The sequence below is a fragment of the Xenopus tropicalis genome, chromosome 2 (genome assembly GCF_000004195.4).
Source record: "Xenopus tropicalis strain Nigerian chromosome 2, UCB_Xtro_10.0, whole genome shotgun sequence".
Taxonomy (NCBI): domain Eukaryota; kingdom Metazoa; phylum Chordata; class Amphibia; order Anura; family Pipidae; genus Xenopus; species Xenopus tropicalis.
Genome location: NC_030678.2, coordinates 129,277,215 through 129,298,943, shown reverse-complemented (window position 1 = coordinate 129,298,943; position 21,729 = coordinate 129,277,215).

Below are 21,729 nucleotides of genomic sequence, written 5' to 3'. Positions count from 1 at the left end.
TGACATTTTGACCTGCTAAGGGTCTTTTGAAAAAGATTTTTTTAGTAGAGATCCAAATTACAGAAAGACCCCATATCCAGAAAATCCCAAGTTTCAAGCACTCTGGATAAAAGGTCCAATACCTGTATATACACAATGATGTAGGTTCTGATGCAGGCGGTGACACATAAGGTCTAGGGTGAGTATGGGGCAGTAGGGAGGATGCCTACTACTCCCCTCTTGAATCAAGCAGGCAGCACTCAATTCAAGGAGCGTTCTGCAAGCTGATTGCAGGCTTTTTTTGTACTTGGCCTACTGCATGGGTAGGTAGTAAGGACAGGGCCCCAATTCAGGTTGTGCCTCCAGCTACCCTGGACCTTGCGTCTCTGAATGATGCATAAGGTCTGGAGTGGGTAGGGGGCAGTAGGGGGGACGCCTACTACTTCCCTCTTGAATCAACATGGTTATCTCTTTACCTACTGGTAATAGGTTTTCATATATTTGGTAAAAAATTAAATGTAGCTGAAAATTCATGTTTAGCTTAGGAAAAAGTGGTCAAAAATGGTGGAAAGATAGGGAAATTGTGCTTTTTTTGCACATAAAAATAGATACAGTTTTATCAGTACTCTGTTATTAAATGCACTGCATATTTTTGAATCTGAAGAATGTCAGTTGTACTTTAATTATTCTTTAATTTTGAAATATTAAATTTTCCCGATTCTGTGAAATTTAAACTGGCATGTCTGAGATTCTGAATTTTACTTTTTTAGAACTTTTGCATAAAAATATACACTGTATATTAATAGAATATGAATAAATTGCAGTTTTAGCTCAATGGTAACACCTTACTGCACTGGAATTATCTCTACTTAAGAATACATTTGCAAAATACATATTTTATTTAGTTTATTGCACACTATTGTTGTACTTAAATAGTGACTGTGTAATTGTGATATCTGTAATATAGCGAAAAGAATACTTGTCATTTATTAGTGCATTAGTATTGTCAGTAAGGTAATGATCTGAATCCAAATTTGAATCCTAGGCTTGTCCTACAATGTAATTAAAAGACTAATTCATTTAATGAAGAATTTCGTTCTTTCATTATTGATCTTTCCATGGTGAATGAAATGATATCTATCCAATGACAATCAATCATTCTCAGAGAACTTGTATAATAAATCTTGCCTATCTTACAGACACAGTATAAAAAGAGATTACAAAGCCGTTATACAGAAAAACTGACCTTGTTAAATCCTCTGGCGAGTTCATTGTGCATATTTCATGTCGTCAAAAGAAACTGAAGACAAGGGTTAGATTAAAAGAGAAAATAATGGTACAACTTTTGAATATTCATAGTTCAAACCCTTTTATTCAGAATAACTCAAATATGTTTTTAAAAAACATTTCTTGGTCAATGAGTTCTTGTGTAGTGTTTTCCCAACCACATACTCTAAAGTAGCTGTACATTGCAAGTGTCACAGACATAAATAATGAAAAGGTAAACAAATCAATTTACTGTGATATTATTTGAAGATACCCCTGTGGCAAGCAGTCAGTTGGCATAAGCTAATAAAGGAAAGAGTACAGTCTATGAAAAGAAACAGACTTAGATTTAAGACCAAATCTTTTGGTACAGGTATATACTGTACTAGCAATTTAAAAAAAAGGTCTTAGGAATAGTGATGAGCGGATTTTTTTGCCAGGCGTGGATTCGCAGCAAGTTTCTGCTTTTAACCATTGGCGGATTTAAAAAAAAAAAAAGTTGTGCACGTTAAAAAAAAAACAATGGTGGAAAACTATGTTGCAGATAGCTACATGTATGTATCTATGTATGTATGTATAACTTTATTTATAAAGCGCCACAAGGGTACGCAGCGCTGTACAGTCTTACAGAATACAAAATTACACACAGGGAGGACAAGTGATATAATAAATAAATACAATAAATACATATATATATATATAAGTGCCATGTGGTATGAGACACAGTAGGAAGGAGGTCCCTGCCCCGTAGAGCTTACAATCTGAGTACATGGGCCAGGCTTGTACATTCTAACAAACCAGCTTTGTGTAAACAGTTAAAACTTCACACAAAAATATTCAGTCCTTTTTATAGCATATGAACTGCCCACAGTTTTGTTAGCACAGAAAATATACAATCCTTTTCAACAAGGAATGTTCTTAATTATCAATTAAATTACATATATACAGTGCTTTAACATCAGCACTTTACTTGTTGGGATTAAATGAATTTGGGAGCACACAATTAGGATTACAAAATCAGTTGACACCAAAACCATCTGTAATAATTTGTAAATACACCAGATGTTTCTTGTACACCAAGAAGTTTCTTGTAACCTTTCTTGTCCTATGCTTACCTTGAGTTCTCCCTTTCCAATCTATATATAGTTACATAGTTAATTTGCGTTAATTAAAAACAATATTTTATCAAGTTCAACCTCTCCACATACATGTAGACACCTACTGATATACTCTTAAATATAAAAATATACACACACATATATATTCAATTAATAGTAGATCTTGAGATTACTGTAACTTTGGATGCTGCATCAAGTGAAAATTCTATTCTACAAATCTAAATGGCTGGCTTCTTGTGCTATGTTCCTTTCCATGTAAAAAAAAAAAAAAAAAGATCCCACTATCTGTCTAATTTATGTTCCATAAGCATTTTTTTTCTCTAGCGAAAACAACCCCAGCCAATAGTCTTCCCTCATAGTTTAATGGTTCTATGTCTGTTGCCAGATGAATTGCTGGTCTCTTCACTCTTCCACATCTGCATCAACAATCCTGCGTGGATTCAAACCAGTAGTGACCTATAGTTTACTATGCAGTCTGCCATACCTATAGAGCAGACAGCTAAGCTCCTGGTGCATTGCTTTATTATCTTTTAGTTTCCAGGTAGGCATAATCATTCCATCTGTTGTTATTATGGCCACAAGTGCTCAAAGTTAACAATCAGCTTGCATATTTTATCCCCTACTCTAACACTCTAACTGCCTCTTGTTAGTCAAGTTAGCTTGATCCTGGGTGCTCTAAATTCAGATCCCTCTTGTTATTTCTTGATTCCTTCTCCTCTGGCCATGTCCCTTGCTTTTATTTCTGGTTTTGACTCCAGCTTCCTGTTCATAAATTTGCCTCATGATTCTAAAGTTCTTATCTGCTTCTGACTCAAATAGCCTCACTAAGTTTATTTCAGTCCTTACTGGCTCCTTCTGCAGTTCATTTGGCCCTATCACTTGGGAGTTTTTGGATTCTTGTGTTGTAAGATCTGGTGGCATTGGAGTAGCTGAGGTCCAGGCCAGAAAAGAACGCCTAGACCAGAATCCAGGTTTGGGTTTTATTATGTGACAGTGCAGCCTTACCAGGGATCTATAAAGAGGAAAAATTCTACTAAAATCCCTCAAGTCAATGCATTTTGCATATAAAAGAATAAAGGTTTTGTACTGAACTCAAATCCAAATGATGGCAGTTTTGAGTAGGGTAGAATCCTCAGCTTCATACACAGCAGGAAGTGCTAAAAAAAAGAAAGATAACTCCCATAGTGTATCAACGATGTTATAATTACAAGGTTTCAAAACTATTACCAGTTAGCAGGGAATGTAAATAAAGTCCATCAGGTAAGGGTCCACCACAGTGCTTACCCTCCAGCCTATATACTAAAACACAATGTTATGGATTGCTTTTTGGCAGCCTAAATTACTAACATAATTTACACTAGTGCAGAAATCAATCAGGTCTTGTCATCCTGTAATTTGTGAAGACTGATCAAAACGAATCCTTGTTTCCTTTTTAACACTTATCTTATTGATTGGCCCGGATATGTTGCTTTTATTTCATTCATGTTTACAGGACATCTGTAACATGGAAAAAACAAAATAGGGGTTATTTGCACTTGCTTGTTAGTGTTTTAGCCCTTTTACAATGGGGATTAGAAAAATACCCTTGGTACAGTCTGTGGTCTAATGGGTTAAACTTACACACAATGTTGGACAAAAGTATCACTCTAATTTTTGGCAAAAAGTTTTTTAAAGGGGTGGTTCACCTTAAATTTAACTTTAAGTATGTAATAGAATGCCGTATTCCTAGCAACTCTGCAATTTGCTTTTCACCAGCAAAAACAATTGTGCTATGAGGCTACAATTTTATTTAAGGAGCCCAGGGCGACCAGCACGCGTTCTTACCTCAAAGCACGCCGGCCCACGTGCTCCCCGGTGTGTCCATCTTCAGCGCATTCCAGAACACCCTGTCCCTAGGCGCCCACACACATGCGCAATGACATGCTGCATCGGGACATTGGTGTCCGCGCTGACTCCTTTTTTGTCGCCAAATTTGAATTAAAAATCGGTTCTCTGTTTGTTTCAAATTGCCCAAGCTGATTCTGTGTACTTGGTTTCTAGATAAGCTCTTTTGTGTTTGATCTACTGGGTTTGACTCCTTGCCTGACTTCAGAATTACGACTCTTCGCTGCCTGCCGTGAGTAGGATCCCTGTCAATCCCACTGCAGAAAGCCCAGGGCCCCAAAAGGGCATCGGTGAACACCAGGGTTGGCAGGGCTCTTCTGCCTCACCTAAGAGGTTATTCCTGGCAGTTTTAGGTTCCTATACATACAGTCCGTAACACTATGGGGCACATTTACTTATCCACGAACGCTACGAGCGTTCGTTCGATCGGTCCAATCGTATTTTCCACTACTTTTTCGTACCTTGCGCAGCTTTTTCTGCACTTTCACTACTTTTTCGACGCTTGCGCGACTTTTTCGTATTTTTAGTGCGAAAAAATCAGATCGGTTTGCCTGCTGTTTACATTCGTTCCGTACAAAAATTTTGTGACTTTCGGATCGTCGATACGATATTATAGTGACTAATACGATTTTTTCGTAAGCATTTTCATGATATTTGCGATCTTCAGAAATTTTCGTTTCCAATCCGAATTTTTCCCATTCGGGATTCAAAGTCGTGTTTTGATAAATCTGCCCCTTTGTTTTATTCAGGCCCCTTCCTATTGATATTCATGCCTCTCATTCAATCCAGTACCTGGTTGTTAGGGAAAATAAGATCCCAGCAACCAGATAGCTGCTAAAATACCATACTGGAGAGCCGATGAACAAAAAGCTAAATAACTGAAAAACCATAAAAAATAAAAACTGAATACCAATTGCAAATGTCTTAGAATATCAATGTTTTCATCATACTAAAAGTTAATTTAAAGGTGAACCACTCCTTTAACACAAGCCTCCTTATTAAAGATGGAATGAGTCTGGGGAATAAAGTTACCTTTAAATAATTTATAAAATACAAAATATATCCTACTAAAGGGAAGTTTATCTGCTAAAAAAGCTAATCCTATGGTTTAGGCATAATAAAAGGCTTCCTTACTAGAAAGACAATATATTTATACAACTTTTACCTTTCTGACAAGGTACATTAAAGTATCCGTGAGTCAGTACCATAGGGATAGTGTGGTGCAAAAAAAATGCTGTTTATCCAAACTATCTGTGAAAATATCAGTCATTAGAATGATGCAGCAGAGTGACACTTGTCTGGAGAGTCTACGTCTGTGGCCTTTTTTATAGTGAACTTTTGATCTTACCTGTGTTAGCTAACAGAACACTCTGGTGGCAAAGTTCAGTGGAAAGTGGGGGGCACTGAATTTTTATCAATGATTTATTAAAAACATGACAAAAGGTTTGTTGACAGATCCATCTTATTCTTTTTCAAATACCAGAATACACAAATAAATACAATTTCTCATTTAGAGTGCAATTAATAAGGTCTCAAAGCTCTCTTGGCAAGGGGCACATTACACAAAACTTTACAAATTACAGTCATTTTCACAAAGTCTTTTTTTTTCTACAAAAGCAATTATTTTAAGGTCTATTTATCAGTACTTATCAGCTATGTGACCACTGCACGCTGCTTATGAATTGTCAATATTCTACCAAATAACTCTTTGAAAAACCATGATGTTTATTACTGTCTTGATAAGATCTACATCAAATTATTTCTGATTGTAATTGGATTCCCTGGTATTTAACTATTATTAAATGCCATAATGAAAGACACCATGGAGATTTTCAATTATGCACACAGTGGGTGCCAAATGGAGCAGCTCTTTTCTAACCTTCATTCAGTGATGAGATAATTATTGCTATGTGCAATTTTCTCTAATATAAATATAAGCATAAAACATGTCCATTAGGGTTTCTGTTGAAAAAACAAATAGTCAACAATGGCTTTTTATTTTTCATATACCGACATACTTGTTTCAAATTCATGCAGTTTTACTACAATAATTTTCTGAAAGATTTCATAAACCAAAATATAAAAGAGACGTAAAACTAGGTTAATGTGAAATATTGTCACATCTGAATAAACAAGTGGCCTTCTGTCATTTTTTGGCTGCTAGTGGACAATTTGGAGCCCTGTTCGTAAAATGACAAAGTAGCAGTGTTTAGCATTTGCCACACTTTACCTGTTATCAATTATTTATAAAATAAAAAGATTCCAGGAAAGTCGGAGGCCTGACAAACAGTTGTCACTGTAGTAATTTAAATGTCATTGTAGCAATAAAATTGAAATTCTATGATTTCAATAGTATTTATATATCATTAAATAGGTCACCATTATTCAATTAACAGAAAATCTTACAGCAAGCTATTGAAAGCAGTGAGAACAAAATTGTCAAAATTGATGCAATGTTGACATTGTTTTGGAGTGAATGAGTTCTGTCAAAGTTGCTAGAATTTATTAAATGTACATGCTAGCCCGATTTGTGATCCACATTAGACAAATCAACGACCAAGAGTAGCTCAGATGGACACAACTACAGATTAATAGCAACATTTTTTGTTAACTATGTGTATGGCTAAGATTGTTCTATGTGGACTGTTAGATTTGGGAATGTTGCACAAAGATGAACAACCCCTTAAACTGTTCACATTAAGCCATTTTTTTCGTGGTAAATCTGTAACCTGCACTCAATACATTTAAGAAGATTGGTTCAGGCAAATAAGTGATTCATAGGTTTATAACATCTCTTCAAAGTATGTTACATATTTTTAATAATCTTGTGTATTTACATGATTAGATCACAAATGCAGTGAAGCTTGTTAGTGCAGTTCATGTTATGCTAAAATGTTACACCAGTCATTCCACATAGATTCTGAACAAATGGTTAGATTTAGAATGGCGGTAATCAAGATGATATTGTCGTTCCTACATATCCTCTTCAACTCAACATGGTAATTGCTTGCCTCGCCTTACTTTGCCAATTGCGCACCTACACCTTCCGTGCTCTCCATCTCACAGCAGAACTGCACAAAACAGCGTTAGTCATGTGGTACACAAAGCGTTATGCTTATGTGCAGAATATTGCACGTTAATATCACATGCGTAATATATCACTGATTGGTTACTGACTGCTAACGGCTTAGAGAGCTGTAAAGGAGGATGTAGTGTTCGGGCTACTATGTTAGACATCTGCCCACTTCAGCCTTTATAGATTACATTTTTGTCCATCTATTTTACCCAGTTTCATTTTTACAATGAACTATTCCTTTAATGGTGCAGAATGCATTTAGGAGAACATTAGCAAGGAATTAGCAGCCTTACCTTTCTTTAAAAACTTTTAACAGTTTCCATCTTGAAGTTTAAAAAATGGATGATGGATGTAATTGGTCCTATAGCAGAGACAAAATGTGAAAGAAGGGTCCATTAGGGTTCAAACTTATTTGCTCCAACTATCTGCCTAGAATTGTGGGAAAATGTACAAGCTATTTCTTGATAACGGAAAGCTTTGTAAAACTTTACCTAATAGTTGCCTTTACTTTTTAAAACAAGACAAGATAAATTCTGTCATGCATCCATGTCATGTAAAATTCCCTTCACACAATGCCCCCATAAATCATGCATCATCAAGCAGCATAACTACTGCCAAATGTGATTTCCCTAGTCACTGACTTTGCCACTAGGCAGGTTTTCCAAGTATAGTGACACCAGGTTGGGACATACAGGTTCCAGCCCTGGGGAAATACAATACAGACTTCAGGCTCACAGGGCAGAGACATTTCTGTATGCATGGAACATATCTTAAATATTATTAACTTTAAATCGTCTGTATAAAAATAGAATATTCGGTGCACTATATATGGGTTGCAAAAAGCACACAGCAGTGATTTAAGATGACAGCAACAGTTATTTGTATATTTATATTACTATTGTATTACTAAATCCTAATCATTTCATCATAGTGCTCTTTTACATGAGGAGAATATTAGGCATTCCTAACTGAAATGCCATCTGAAACAAGAACTAGGATAGAAATCACATCATGTAAGTTTTAAATGTTTTAAAGAAAATGTGCAGCTTTTTATTTTGTGTTTAATCCTATTTAAATAAAGTCTTGGTGGAAATTATATTACTGGTTTTATTGCTTTGTGCTATATGTGGATATTATAGGCTTTATTTGAATTAAGCATAAGTTTCACATACTGCTTGCCATCTGTTTGCCTCTAATGATACAATGAACTATCCTAAAATGCTATCTTAATGAAGAGACGGAAGTGTAGTTAAGAACTCTCATAGGTGTTAGTACGTTAGTTAAATTTAATGAATACTTACATCTCGCATCCTTAAAGTCATCACTGCCTTTAGACATTAATTTCATTTTGCAGCAGGTTATAGTATGTAGAAGGGAAACTGTGATATGTGCTGTTTTCCTAAGTACTAAGCTTTGGATGTACAATATGCTGATCTGTCAGGAAGATTTTTGTCTGTGCTTGAATTATTTAAAGTAACCCTGGCAGGTATATGATATATTATTAGGTATTCTTGGGACCTGGGCTTTTCAGGATGAGAATCTTTCCATAATTTGGATCACCATACCTTAAGGGCCCTATGTAATAAATGGTGTTAGTGGGAAAAAAATGCATGCAATCTGAACATTCTTTCCCATGTGTGACTAATTTTGCATACAATTAAAAGGGGGCTCTGTACCTTTAAGGGGCAAGATCCTTGATGGCGCTAGGAAAGGCAAGCAGAAAGAAGGGGTTAAAAGGAGTAGGTTTCAGATTGGTAGGAAAGGGGGAGCCACACAGGGCAGCGAGGTCAGAAAGGAAAAGGTAGTACTGGGTAGTGATGGGTGAAATTATTCGCCAGGCATGAACTTGCGCTGAATTTCCACGTTTCGCCATTGGGAGATTGTTTCGAAAAACTTGCGACAATATTTGCTGCACAAAAAAAAAAAATTTTTTTTTTTGACATGCAGCGTTTTCGTGGTTTCGCTGTTGGAGCCAACGAACATTATACCCCCCCATAAGGGGTATAACATGTATGTTTCATGTTATTGTTTAAAATGTTGCACTTTAACTTAATTTGTATATGTATTTATCTCTTTAATTATTGTCTGTTTAATAAAAGCTTTGATCTGTTTATATCTCATCCCAGACATTATCATTGTCTCTAATAAGGTTTAAAAGATGGTAAAATAGGGAGTAAAGATGCCTACCAGGTTGATGCTGTACTGTCATAAATTTTGCAACCACCTAGCAGCTCAGTCAGAAATATAGTGCACAGTGAATGTAATAAAATGTCCTAATGAAAAAGTAGTTACTTTGTGCAAAAAAAATTATGCTGCCTTTAGCTGGTCTTAAGAGAAACAAATTAGGTTTGCAATGTAATATACTGCATGGTCACCTTTACTGCATTGTGGAATGCAAATTTCTATTCTTATTTTGTGTTTTTTTTTATTCTGTTTCACATTTTTTACATAACATTTTTTAGATAAGGGTCCCCATACCTGTAGTAGGATTGTTTGGTAAGTAACACCTGAATAAGCAATTGTAAATCTGGTATTTATAAAGGTGTGTTTAATCAGTTGCACTATGATTTAATATTGACTACAAATTACAGTAATATGGTTGTAAATGTATAATGGAACAAAATAATGAACAATTATATAGCAATACATATATAGTTTGTGGTAACACCTCCCACATTCACATTTAAGGAGGCAGTAAGGGGTCTTTTAGAGGCCCGCTGATCTAAAATTTTCTGTAATCAACAAGCAAATAGTAAATAAGAGGGCCCATTCCAGTACCCACAGACTCTACACATGATCACCACCAGAACACAGAGTTCAGGAATAGCAACATTTTTTACCCGGTATGGTAAAAGTCGCCACAAAAACCACACACATTGACTTCAATGTGTTTCGTGAATTTTGTTTCAAAAATGTTTTGGCAAATTATTTTATTTTTCTACATAACTCAACTGAAATATATATATTACTATTTTGTTGCTAGGATTACAATACTTGCAACCAGGTACTACATAGTTAAAATGGTGTGCATAATGAATAGAAGAAGCCAGATTGAATCTGTCATATGATTGCAAGGTCTCTGACCCTTTCATATTGTAGTAAATAATGGAAACAATTATAAAAAATAAAAAGTTATTAAGTTGCAGATTTACTAAAACTAGATATTTCTCTAGCTTTGAATCTTGATTTGAAATTGGTGAAAATTAAATGGCCGTTCATTTCCACGAATCCCAAACAGGAATTGCTCCAGCAGGCATTTTAAGATCATTGGTGCTCATTCATGAAAACAATAATATATTTAACTTTCACTTGGAACTGGGTGAACTAGAAACCAATGATGAGATTAACTTCCCCTTGAAATCATGTCAAGAACAGGCTATCACTGACTATTCTATTCTTCTATTATTCTAAGCCTCCATAAGACTCAATGGTTCTTGCCAGCTTAAACCTAGCATACTTTTTGTCAGTCAAAAAGTCGCATAAAGTTTTATAAATCTTGAATGTTTGTGGTATTTAAAAAAAATGAATTTTTCGAGAAAATAAACTAAACAATCATATACTGCCAAAAAACACATACATAAGTATAAAGAAATGAAAATAAAAAAAATTGAACCTTAGGAAATAGTTCCCTACAAGTTATTTTTTTAGTTAATCCCCCTTTACACTCCAGATGCGAAAGTTTTGAGCTTCAAGAGACTATGACAAATTGTATGTAAACAATTCTATTTTTAAACAGTTATAAATAAATAGTAGCACCTTATAACATCACATTTTGTTGTGTAGAATTGATTGTTGTATGTAGTTGTTGTTGTGTAATGTTTTCATGACTATTTTATTAGCAGCACTTTACACAGGACAATGGGCATCTACAAAAGTTCAACATTTAAAGGATATGTTCACCTTCAGACAAAAGTCTGAATTTGAGGAGTCCCTGTCAGAAAAAAACATTTTTGTAATTAATCTTTATTATTTCAAATGTTTAGTTTTAAAGCTACAGAACCGAATTAACACTGCTAAAACTCTCCCTTCTCTGCTCTTTGCTCTCTTCAGAATACTGAACTGATTACTGTGCGTGCCTTTCCTCTCCTGCTTAATTTATATTTCATTGATCTGATTGGCTGAATTTTGTGAGCTAATGGTATGCAAATTAAGCAGGAGAGGGAAGGCATGCACAGAACCAGTTCAGTGCAAACTTTTTTCATTTGGTGCTGGTCTTGAAATTCCCCTACAGAGAAAGCAGATTGATGAGAGTTTTAGCAGTGCTGATCCTGGTCAGTAGCTTAAAAACAAAACATTTTAAATAATAACGATGATGATTAACAAAAATATTTTTTCTGTCTAGGGCTGTTCAAATCTGGACTATTGTCCCCTTAAAAAAAATGGAATCATTGAAATATTATTATTATTATTATTATTATTATTAACATGTATTTATAAAGCACCAGCCCAGCCCTAACTGGTGATTTACTGGCTGGGCTGGTCAGCTACTGGCAAGGTGGCAACCCCACTGTGGAGGTCTGTTCATAACAGTGAGTAGTATTTAGATCCCAGCCCAGGCCTAAGAAAACTATCACTAAGTATTGTAGGCTGAAACAGAACAGGCCCTTCTCTATTCATATTCCTGTCTCTCTTTTAAACCACTGCCTGGTTACTAGGATAAATTGAACCCTAGCAACCAGTTTGCACCTGAAATTTGAAACTGAAAAGCTAATGAACAAAAAGCTAATTAAAGGTTTACTTAAAAGTGAACAACCCTTTTAACAAGGTGCTTATCTTCATATGGTATCATAGATGGGATCATAGACTTCCTGACTTCAGGGCCTCTCCCAGACTTGGGACCACCACACCCTGTTTCTTACAGTCCATAGATAACTTCTCTCTATCAGCCAGGCCATGCAGCCTATTTCCACATCAGCTTCACTGCCGCACTTTTTATAAAACAGGCGCTTGGTTGTACATCTCTCAGTGTCAGGCACTCTCTCTGTCTTAGGCTCCACAGGCCCTTGATTCTCTCTCAGGCTTCCCCTCATTCCTCTCATTCACTAGGAACAACCAGAACCACCCTGTCTCACACATTGAGAACAGCCAGAATATGTCTCTTCTCCAGTCACACAAGAGAGACTCCAGGCATTGGATCACATCCATTTTACCTCTACAGACCTCTCCTTTATTTATCTGCTTAAGGTATCCTCCTTCAGCCCATATGTACACTTTCCTCTAAACACTGTCGCACCATAACAATATAGTGTTCTACATAGCTTGCAAATTAACAACCCATAGAAAACAGGGGAATTTATCTGCTTTTGGGAAAAATGTGAAATACCAAGATTCTGACATTCTACCTCTGATAAATCAGTCTCCAAGATAAAAGCGACTGCAGATTTGTCATATAATATTGAATTGTACCTTACATAGAAAAACAACACTCTCCTTTAAATGCTTCTTTGTGCAAAAGTTCTTACACCCATTAATTTCTTTTGATTGAGATCCAGCAAAAGAAATAAAAGGATGTAAGAAATTTCGCACAAAGAAGCATTTAAAGGAGAGTGTCTGTGTTGTTGTTTTTCTATGTAAGGCTGATGCCACACGTGGCGTTTTTACGCTGCGTATTTTCTAGTTCTCTCGGCGGCTGAAAAACGCACAATATCATCATCCATAGAAATTAGAGATGTAGCGAACTGTTCGCCGGCGAACTAATTCGCGCGAACTTCGGGTGTTCGCGAACTTTTAGTGATGTTCGCAATTTTGGGTTCGCCTTAGCTGGAGCCAAATTTTGACCTCTCACCCAGCAGATACATGGCAGCCAATCAGGCAGCTCTCCCTCCTGGACCACCCCCGGACCACTCCCTTCCATATATAAACCGAAGCCCAGCAGCCATTTTACATTCTGTCTGTGTGTGCTTGATGAGTTAGCATGGGGAGAGAGCTGTGCAGGGGTTTGAGGGACAGTTTAGGTAGCTTTGCTGACTAGTAATTTACTTTCTACTGCTCTGTATGAAGCTGCTGTGGGCAGCTGTCCTGTGCTGATCTCATCTGCTGTAACCCAATAGTCCTTGTAAGGACTGCTTTTATTTTCTGATTACTGTTACTCTTCTTTTCATTGTGTACTGCAGCTCCGTCTGTGTGTGTTGGAGACAGGTGTGCTGCTCATAGTAGTGCACTAAGGTGTGTTTTTTTACTTTACTACTATAATTTATAGAGCCGAGTGCTATTAGTCTAGCCGTGTTGGGTGTTGGGGACTGGTGTGCTGCTCCTAGTAGTTCACCACCAGCACCAACCAGAGATCACTTTTTTTTAAAAAATTTTTTATTTATCTTACTGTTCTTTAACATGTCCAGTGCTGTTTGCTGTTGTTCATTAGAAATGTAGTGTGATTTCTGCCCTTTACAGCACAAAACACAACGCTGTGTCAACAACGTATTTTTCAGAGAAATTTTTGCCGTTGATCCCCCTCCTGCATGCCCCTGTCCAGGTCATGGCACCCTTTAAACAACTTTAAAATCAGTTTTCTGGCCAGAAATGGCTTTTCTAGGTTTTAAAGTTTGCCTTCTCATTGAAGTCTATGGGGTTCACAAAGTTCGCAAACTTTTTTTGTGAGGTTCGCTACATCTCTAATAGAAATAACTTGAAAAGACTCGAAGCAAACCACACAATGCGTAAATACGCTAGAAAATGCCTTACCACGGATTTTTCAAGCATTTGCCGAAATACGCCAGTATTTGCACAGTAAGCTATTCCTATGTATACACAAAGGCAGCTGCCAGACCTAGCGGAAATAGGTGGCATTTTTTATTACTACGCACTATTAGCACCATGGAAATGGGATTTGCTACGTCACCAGTACTAGGCTGAAAAACATCATAGTCAGGAGCTGTGTGGCTTGTGCAGCGTTTTTAGGCTGAGAAAATACGCAGCGTAAAAACGCCAGGTGTGGCATCAGCCTTAGGTACGATTGCTCATTTTTTCCAACTGAGCTAATACAGAGCACCTCCATATAGTCTACTTGGGTTTCACAGTTTTTTCTACTAAGACCGGGGGACTAACAAAGTAAATATTGAATTGCCTAGATATTCTTCGAAAACATATCTGTGAATTAGACAACCTATTCAGAGAGCTACTTTGCTGGTTTAAATAATGTATAAATAGCAGTATCACAAATGAGTTTTGTAAATACATGTCAGCATTCTTTGTTATTAGGGAAGAAAGCAATAGCAATCGCACTACTGATGACAACTTTGCCAGGGGTGAATTTCCTGGTTTCATCAAACAGATATATATTTAAGCAACTGTGTTTCACATCCCTCAAAAGCAGTTTTGCACATGTCACAGCACAAATTAGTGAAGTCTAAATTTCAGCTCAGGGCTCCATGTGTCATTTAATAGCTTACGTTTGCTAACTGTAGCCAAAAAGCATGCTTCCATCAGGGACTCTGAGACTCCTCATTTGCATAAGAATAAGAAGTTAATTGTGTTACTGATATTCTGTCTTCCCTGAGGAGTTCATTAAGGATGCTGAACATGATGAGAATGTAACTTAACTGTCTCTTGCAAGAAGCAGGGAAAAAACTTTTGCCTACTGTACGGGAGCATTTACATTTAAACTGAAAAGTTTGCAAAACTATTGTGCTAGATATTTGTTAATTAATGGACTGCCCTATAAATCTTTTAAATATCACACATGCTGAAAAGGTTTGGGTGATGTACAGCAATTTAGAAATATTATGTAAAAATATCAGTCAAAAGAATTACATAAGGAAACAGGTGCATTTTATATCTTTAGTTGAATTTTGTTCGGTATAAACAATATATTATCCAGAATCTTGTGCTTGTGGGTTATTTGACAGAAGTGTACTCTAATTATTGTTTGCATCTAAAGTTCAACATTGGTCTTTACGTCACATTTTTTATTTTTTACATCAGTCGATAAAAGTATAAAAAAATGTGAAGGTGGATCCCAGTTCTGATGTCTGTCAGGCAAATTTGTGTATGGTTTAGCAACAGAAAAACTGCTTGAGGGTAAACTCATCATTTTTTTAAAGGAGACATATTGGATAAATGGAAAAAACCCTCATTTTGTAGGCAATTCTGAATAATATATGTTATCTGTAAAAATGGCCCCTTTATTGGAGCTCCCTATAGACCTATCAGGTCCCTGTCTTTGTTTCAAATGAAGAGTGGGGCGTGTCCTAACAGTCCCTACCAGAAGCACAGCAGGAGGGGGATAGCCAATCACAGCCCTGCAGTCACACAAGCAAAGACAGGCTTCAGTTCCTTATCAGGTCAGCCTAGCTGCTGATTGGTTCCTGTCCTACAGTGCAGTGTACTGAGAGCCGCCGGCTCCCCTGCACATTCAGAGAATTCAGTCAGCAGGAAGTGGAACAGATGGGCGGGGCTAGTGGGGTTTTGGTGAAATTTCCCAATTAATCTGTCCAAGACACAACTTTTTTAAGCACAATCCTTCTATATTTAGAGGAGTATAATTCACAGGTACATTCTTAATTTTTATAGGATATGTCTCCTTTAAGAAAACTCTCTGCAAGCCTATTTAATATTGGATCATGCAAGTGGATATACGTCATGCCTAGAGTTTATTAAAAAAAAATAAAAAATAGGACGGAGTTCTATTTATAAAGTGTATAAAGTTGTATAACATGAAACTGTTTTAATATATATTAATCTTGACAAACATGAATAACCAACACCTAACTTCAATGGGCCATTATTTGTAAGTGCAAATGACATGTAAAAAAGTGTTAAACTTTGGGCAAATCAAATTCTAAAAATGTTTTAAAGACTGGGATGTATGCTCTTATACATCCAAAAATTTTAAATGATTTTTGGGACCTTTTGACTGAAGGACAGGATTTTAAGGGATCTTGCAGAGCTCGGTACACTTAAAGATGGCAAACCTTGGTGTGAAATACACATTGGTATAGGGAATCCATAGACTTTATTGTATAATTTAATTATTTTCACCACTGTATAGTTTAATAATTTAAATTTAATCCAGTATTAATTAAGAGTCTACAATTAACTTTACATACTGACTTATTTCTATTCAGATAAAAACATGCTCAAATCGAAAATGTATCAATAGAGTATTCATTCTCATAGAATGACAAGAGTTGAGAAATTCTCTTGTTCATGGATAAACACTGACACATACTGCATAATGATCTTGATTTACATCTGATTCTTCCTGTGAAAGTGATAACTAGATTTAAAAATGTGTCTGATATTGACACAGGTACAGTATGTGTTAATCAATCTTCCAATTAACAAATAAAACAATAGAATAGCTTTACTTAGAGGTTATGTGCATCACACAAGCAAATTAAGAAAAACATGTTTGTGGTCAAGTTTGGAATTGCACACACTGTTAGTAAGTATTTTAAAAATGAACTAAAGACTAAAAAAGAATGGTTAGAATTCCCAGATTCAGTAACCCATAGCAACCAATAAGATGTTTGCTTATAATCAGGGGACCAGTAATTGCAACATGCTTATTGGTTGCTATAAGCAATTAGACTTTTATCAAACTGTACCTTTTGAGTACATTGCCCATCTAGCGTACCATCCCACCATCCCAACCATACCAAAGGTTCAGCAGCACTATACATGTACTGATCCATGCCTTAAAGTTGTCCAGGGTAGCTATCCATCCTCTGATCATATTAGGTCATCTTTTAAGCAAGTTAGCAAGTGTCAGGGATGCTGCACATACTCAATTTTCTTTGGGCATTTGTAGAGAAGTTAAAAACTATATTGTAGATATAGTATAAAAAAGTAGAGATGTAGCGAACTGTTCGCCGGCGAACTAATTCGCGCGAACATCGGGTGTTCGCGTTCGCGAAAATTCGCGGACTTTTGCCGATGTTCGCCACTTTGGGTTCGCCGCGTTTTTTTTTGGCGCCGCGTTTTTTTGCCTTGGTTTTCCCGCCGCGTTTTTCCGCCGCGTTTTATCGCCTATGCATATACATAGGAATAGCTTGCGGTTTTTTTTTTGGCGTTTTTTTTCTTTGCGTTTTTTTTTTTTTTGGCGTTATTTTTTGGCGTTTTTTTTTGGCGCTTTTTTTTGGCGTTTTTTTTTACAAGTATTTTTCTGAGAAGTTTTTGCCCTTGATCCCCCTCCTGCATGCCACTGTCCAGGTCGTGGCACCCTTTAAACAACTTTAAAATCATTTTTCTGGCCAGAAATGGCTTTTCTAGGTTTTAAAGTTCGCCTTCCCATTGAAGTCTATGGGGTTCGCAAAGTTCGCGAATATTCGCGAGTTTTGGCGAAAGTCCGCGAACGGGTTCGCGAACATTTTTGCGCGGGTTCGCTACATCCCTATAAAAAAGGAGATGGGGGATCTTAGGAAGCACAGATTCTCCCAGCTAAAGGACTTTGGTGGCCTTGGGCTGGAGCAGAGGCAAAAATATATGGTAAAGTTTTTTTCAAACTTGTTTTTTATTCTCATTTTATTTAGTTATTTCTTTTCCTGCAGTGAAACAAGGACAAACAGAGCAAACAGGTGATTCATTGTGAGGAATAACCCTGAAAGGCCATCTTCCATAGAGTCCATTTTAAACAAATAATTCTAATTTGTAAAAAAAAGTATTTTCTCTATATTAATTAAACAGTACCTTGTACTTGATCTTAATTAAGCTGCATGAATCTATATTGGTGGCAAAATGATCAGATTGTTTTTTTTTTCATTTTAAAATGCCAACTTAAGCTTGGAGATCCAAATAGAAAAATCCCTTATCTGGATAAGCCCAGGTCCAAACAGATAATTAAGCAAACTACATTTGAACAGCTCTAGCTTTGTAATTATATGAGCTTCTACATTCTTCTGCAGATTCCACTCATTCAGAAACTTGGTGATTATAATATTCAAATATTTGTGAGGTCTACATACTAATAATGTAACACTGCTTATACTATAAGCTGATCATATTGAGTTTTAAAAAGTATAATTATAACAGATACAGAATGATAGAGATTCTTTATCTGTAAGTTTGGCGAGATCCTTCTTCTAAAACCATATTCAACAACATACTTTGCAGCACATAAATGCAGTGTTTGTTTTGTTTTTTTTATCACCAAAGAATCTGAAAGTGGGAAATGGGACATAAAGAAAAGCAATAGTTGTCTAACTCCTAGAACTAATAAACAAATGTGTTTTGATCACATTGGCAGCACAGTATTAACATTTTACAACCAGAAATAATCTCACATTTTGAGATATATTCTTCTACCGGTTTTATTTACCTCTGAACATTATGACTACTTAACATAACTACTTTCTTTGAAGCTGTTTGACAAGGATGAAATAATGTGGGTTCTTCAAAATGCAGATTTGTCATCTTCTGTCATTTTAATGTTTTTTCCTAAATCAAAATATATATTGGTTTGAAATCTGGTATTTATGATGATATTAAACTGTTACAAATACAATATATTACCATAAATTCTTAAATCAATATAATAATACATAAAGCTTGAATAGGGAAAGCTATGGGGGAGATTTATTGTTAATAATCATATTTTTTTTTTTTTTACAAGTGGTAACATTAGTTCAACAAAAAAAAACATCAGCTTTTATTTTCTAAAGGGTAGATTTAATAAAATTAAAATGAGCAAATTCTAATGTATCCCCTTCAGTTGAATGTTAGCATTCTATCATTTTTTACTGACTTACTGACTTGGTAGAAACAATAAACAGAGATAAAATTAAGTCTTTCAGGTGCATACTTTCGGAGAAAACAGTGTAAGAAACCATAAGCACTTGGTCTAATCCACCCTATAGAGTTGTCCAGCTGCTATTATAGTGCTTGGACAAACCTACATTCTGGAGCTGACCCACTTCTATGACCAATATACAGCTAGTATTTACACAAAAAAGAGAAGAAATCATTGCCAGTGCACAAGTTCAACCTGTGTAAATTTATTTGAAGAACTGTTCTAAAATACAAAGTGTTAATATTATACAATGCCAAAATATGTTAGCTCACATGGCACATCAAGGTCCCTCATTATATGTGAGTGCTACACTGCCTACTGGTGGCAAAATTATTATATGCCCCCCTGTATATTTATACATAGTTAACACCTCTTCTTGAGCATAAACATTCCAAACTTAACCAGTGTGGTCTCATCATACTTTTTATCAACCTCTTTGGGCTTTTATTTCTAAGCACTGGAGACCAAAACTGCACTAAATATTCTAGATGGGGCCTTACCAATGCTTTGTAAATATGAAAAATTACCCCTTTTATGTGACTGTATACTTTATTAATACAAGACAAGGTCTTGCCCTTGCTGCTTCTGCTTCTGCCTGACATTGTTTACCACAGCTAAGTTTATTATCCAGAAGTACTCCTAGGACCTGAATTTTCCTAACTTATTCGTATTAAGGGTATAAGCAGCTTGCATATTTTTAAAAGAGAACAAAAGTCTCACATAACAGCTAGCAATTCTGGACATTTTGCTCACCCTGTTTTTCATGCCTGTTATAAAAAAGCAGAGCAGTCCAGATTGTAACGTCTAATTGTATGCTTCATGTCACTTGGGAAAGAAAATTCAGTAGAGCAAAACAAAGTCCTTCAACCCCACTACACTACTGTCTAGAAGTACTAATCATTATGTAAGGCGTATATTCTCAAATCCCAAATGAATAACCTGACATTTATTAGCATTGAATCTACCACTTCTGCCACCCAGAATGCCAGTTTGCACATATCCTTCTGCAAGCATGACACATCTTATATGTACTTTATTGGCCTGCATATTTTTGTCTACAAACACAGATGCATTACTTTCAATGCCCTCCTTTAAGTTATTAATGAACAAATTGAATAAATAAGTCTCAGTATAGGACTACAATGAATACTTTCTTCCAAGCAGAAAAAGTAACTTTGACAATAGCCTGTTATAAAAGATCCTTTAGCAAATTTTCTATCTATGTCAAATGCGGCCCAGTTTCTTTCCCATGTTGTTGTTTTATATCTCCGCCAGTTAACACAGGGGAAAAAATACCAAAATTTGCCACCAGGTGGTGCATGGTCTATGGCGGTGCTGTCCAACTTCTGTGGTGGTGAGGGACAGAATTTCTCTAGCATATATAGTGGAGGGCCACTAATGGAAGCCAGTTTTTACCACTCCCTTATTTAAAACTGCACCTACTTCAAACCACACCCATGTTAACAATGGTGGTAAACAAAAACCCAAATGCTTGGTCCTCACTGCAGGGATCATTCATATGTGAATCATATCCAATCATTCATATGTGAATCATTCATATTATGTTGTATTAAGACACACCCTTATATCCATATGCCTCCTCCTCCCCTGTGGATAGCACAGCAACCCCCAGCACATAATTATACACCTTAGGGACCATTTAATGGCTATTTCCAACTGCTAACAAACTCCCAAAACAAACCACTGACAGTTTCACCTGCCATAGGCAGCATAGGGCAGACAGATTATGGCACTCACAGGCAGTATTCTGCCTGCCCTATGCTGCCTGTGTGTGCCATACTCTGCCCATCCTACCCTGCCTATGTGTGCCATACTCTGCCTGCCCTATGCTGCCTGTGTGTGCCATACTCTGCCCACCCTACCCTGCCTGTGTGTGCCATACTCTGCCTGCCCTTAGCTGCCTGTGTGCCATACTCTGCCTGCCCTTAGCTGCCTGTGTGTGCCATACACAGGCAGCATAGGTCAGGCAGTACATACAATGACACAATGCTGGCACTGCTCCTACAGTCTGTCTGAGGTGTGAACAGGTGAACAATGTGGGTGCTTACAGCCTGAGCCTGAAGTGTGAACAATGCAGAGATTAAAAATGTGAACAGTACATGTGTTTAAACAATACAGGGAGATTACAGCCTGAATTTGAGAAGTGAACCATACAGGGGGCCAGTTAATCTCAGTACTGATACCATTTAAAGTTTACTCAAAGGTAAACCATCAAAGCAGACAGACAGGTGGGGGGCCACAGAGGGGGGTTGTGGGCTGCATGTGGCCAGCAGGCCGCCAGTTGGACAGCACTGGTCTATGGTGTATCTATTGTGTTTTGCTTGTAAGTCTTTGCATGCTAGCACCATCTATAGGCAGGATATAACACTTAAAAAATGTTGTGTGGACATGATGAGACAAAATGTGAAAACTTGCTGGCTGAATCCATAAGAACAAAAAAACCACTACCAAGACCAACAGGTCTTAGTTTACAGAGCACATGTTTATGTATCACGACTGAAACTGCAACTGTATCTACTGCAACCTCTTTTCTACTTACTCCATCATGAAAAGCAATTACCTTCATTTAACGTATTGTATTATTTATTTAAATAGAAAATTATATGGACTAAGTTGGGAGCTGCCAATTAATTTTTCTTTTGGTGTGTAAAAATAAGAGA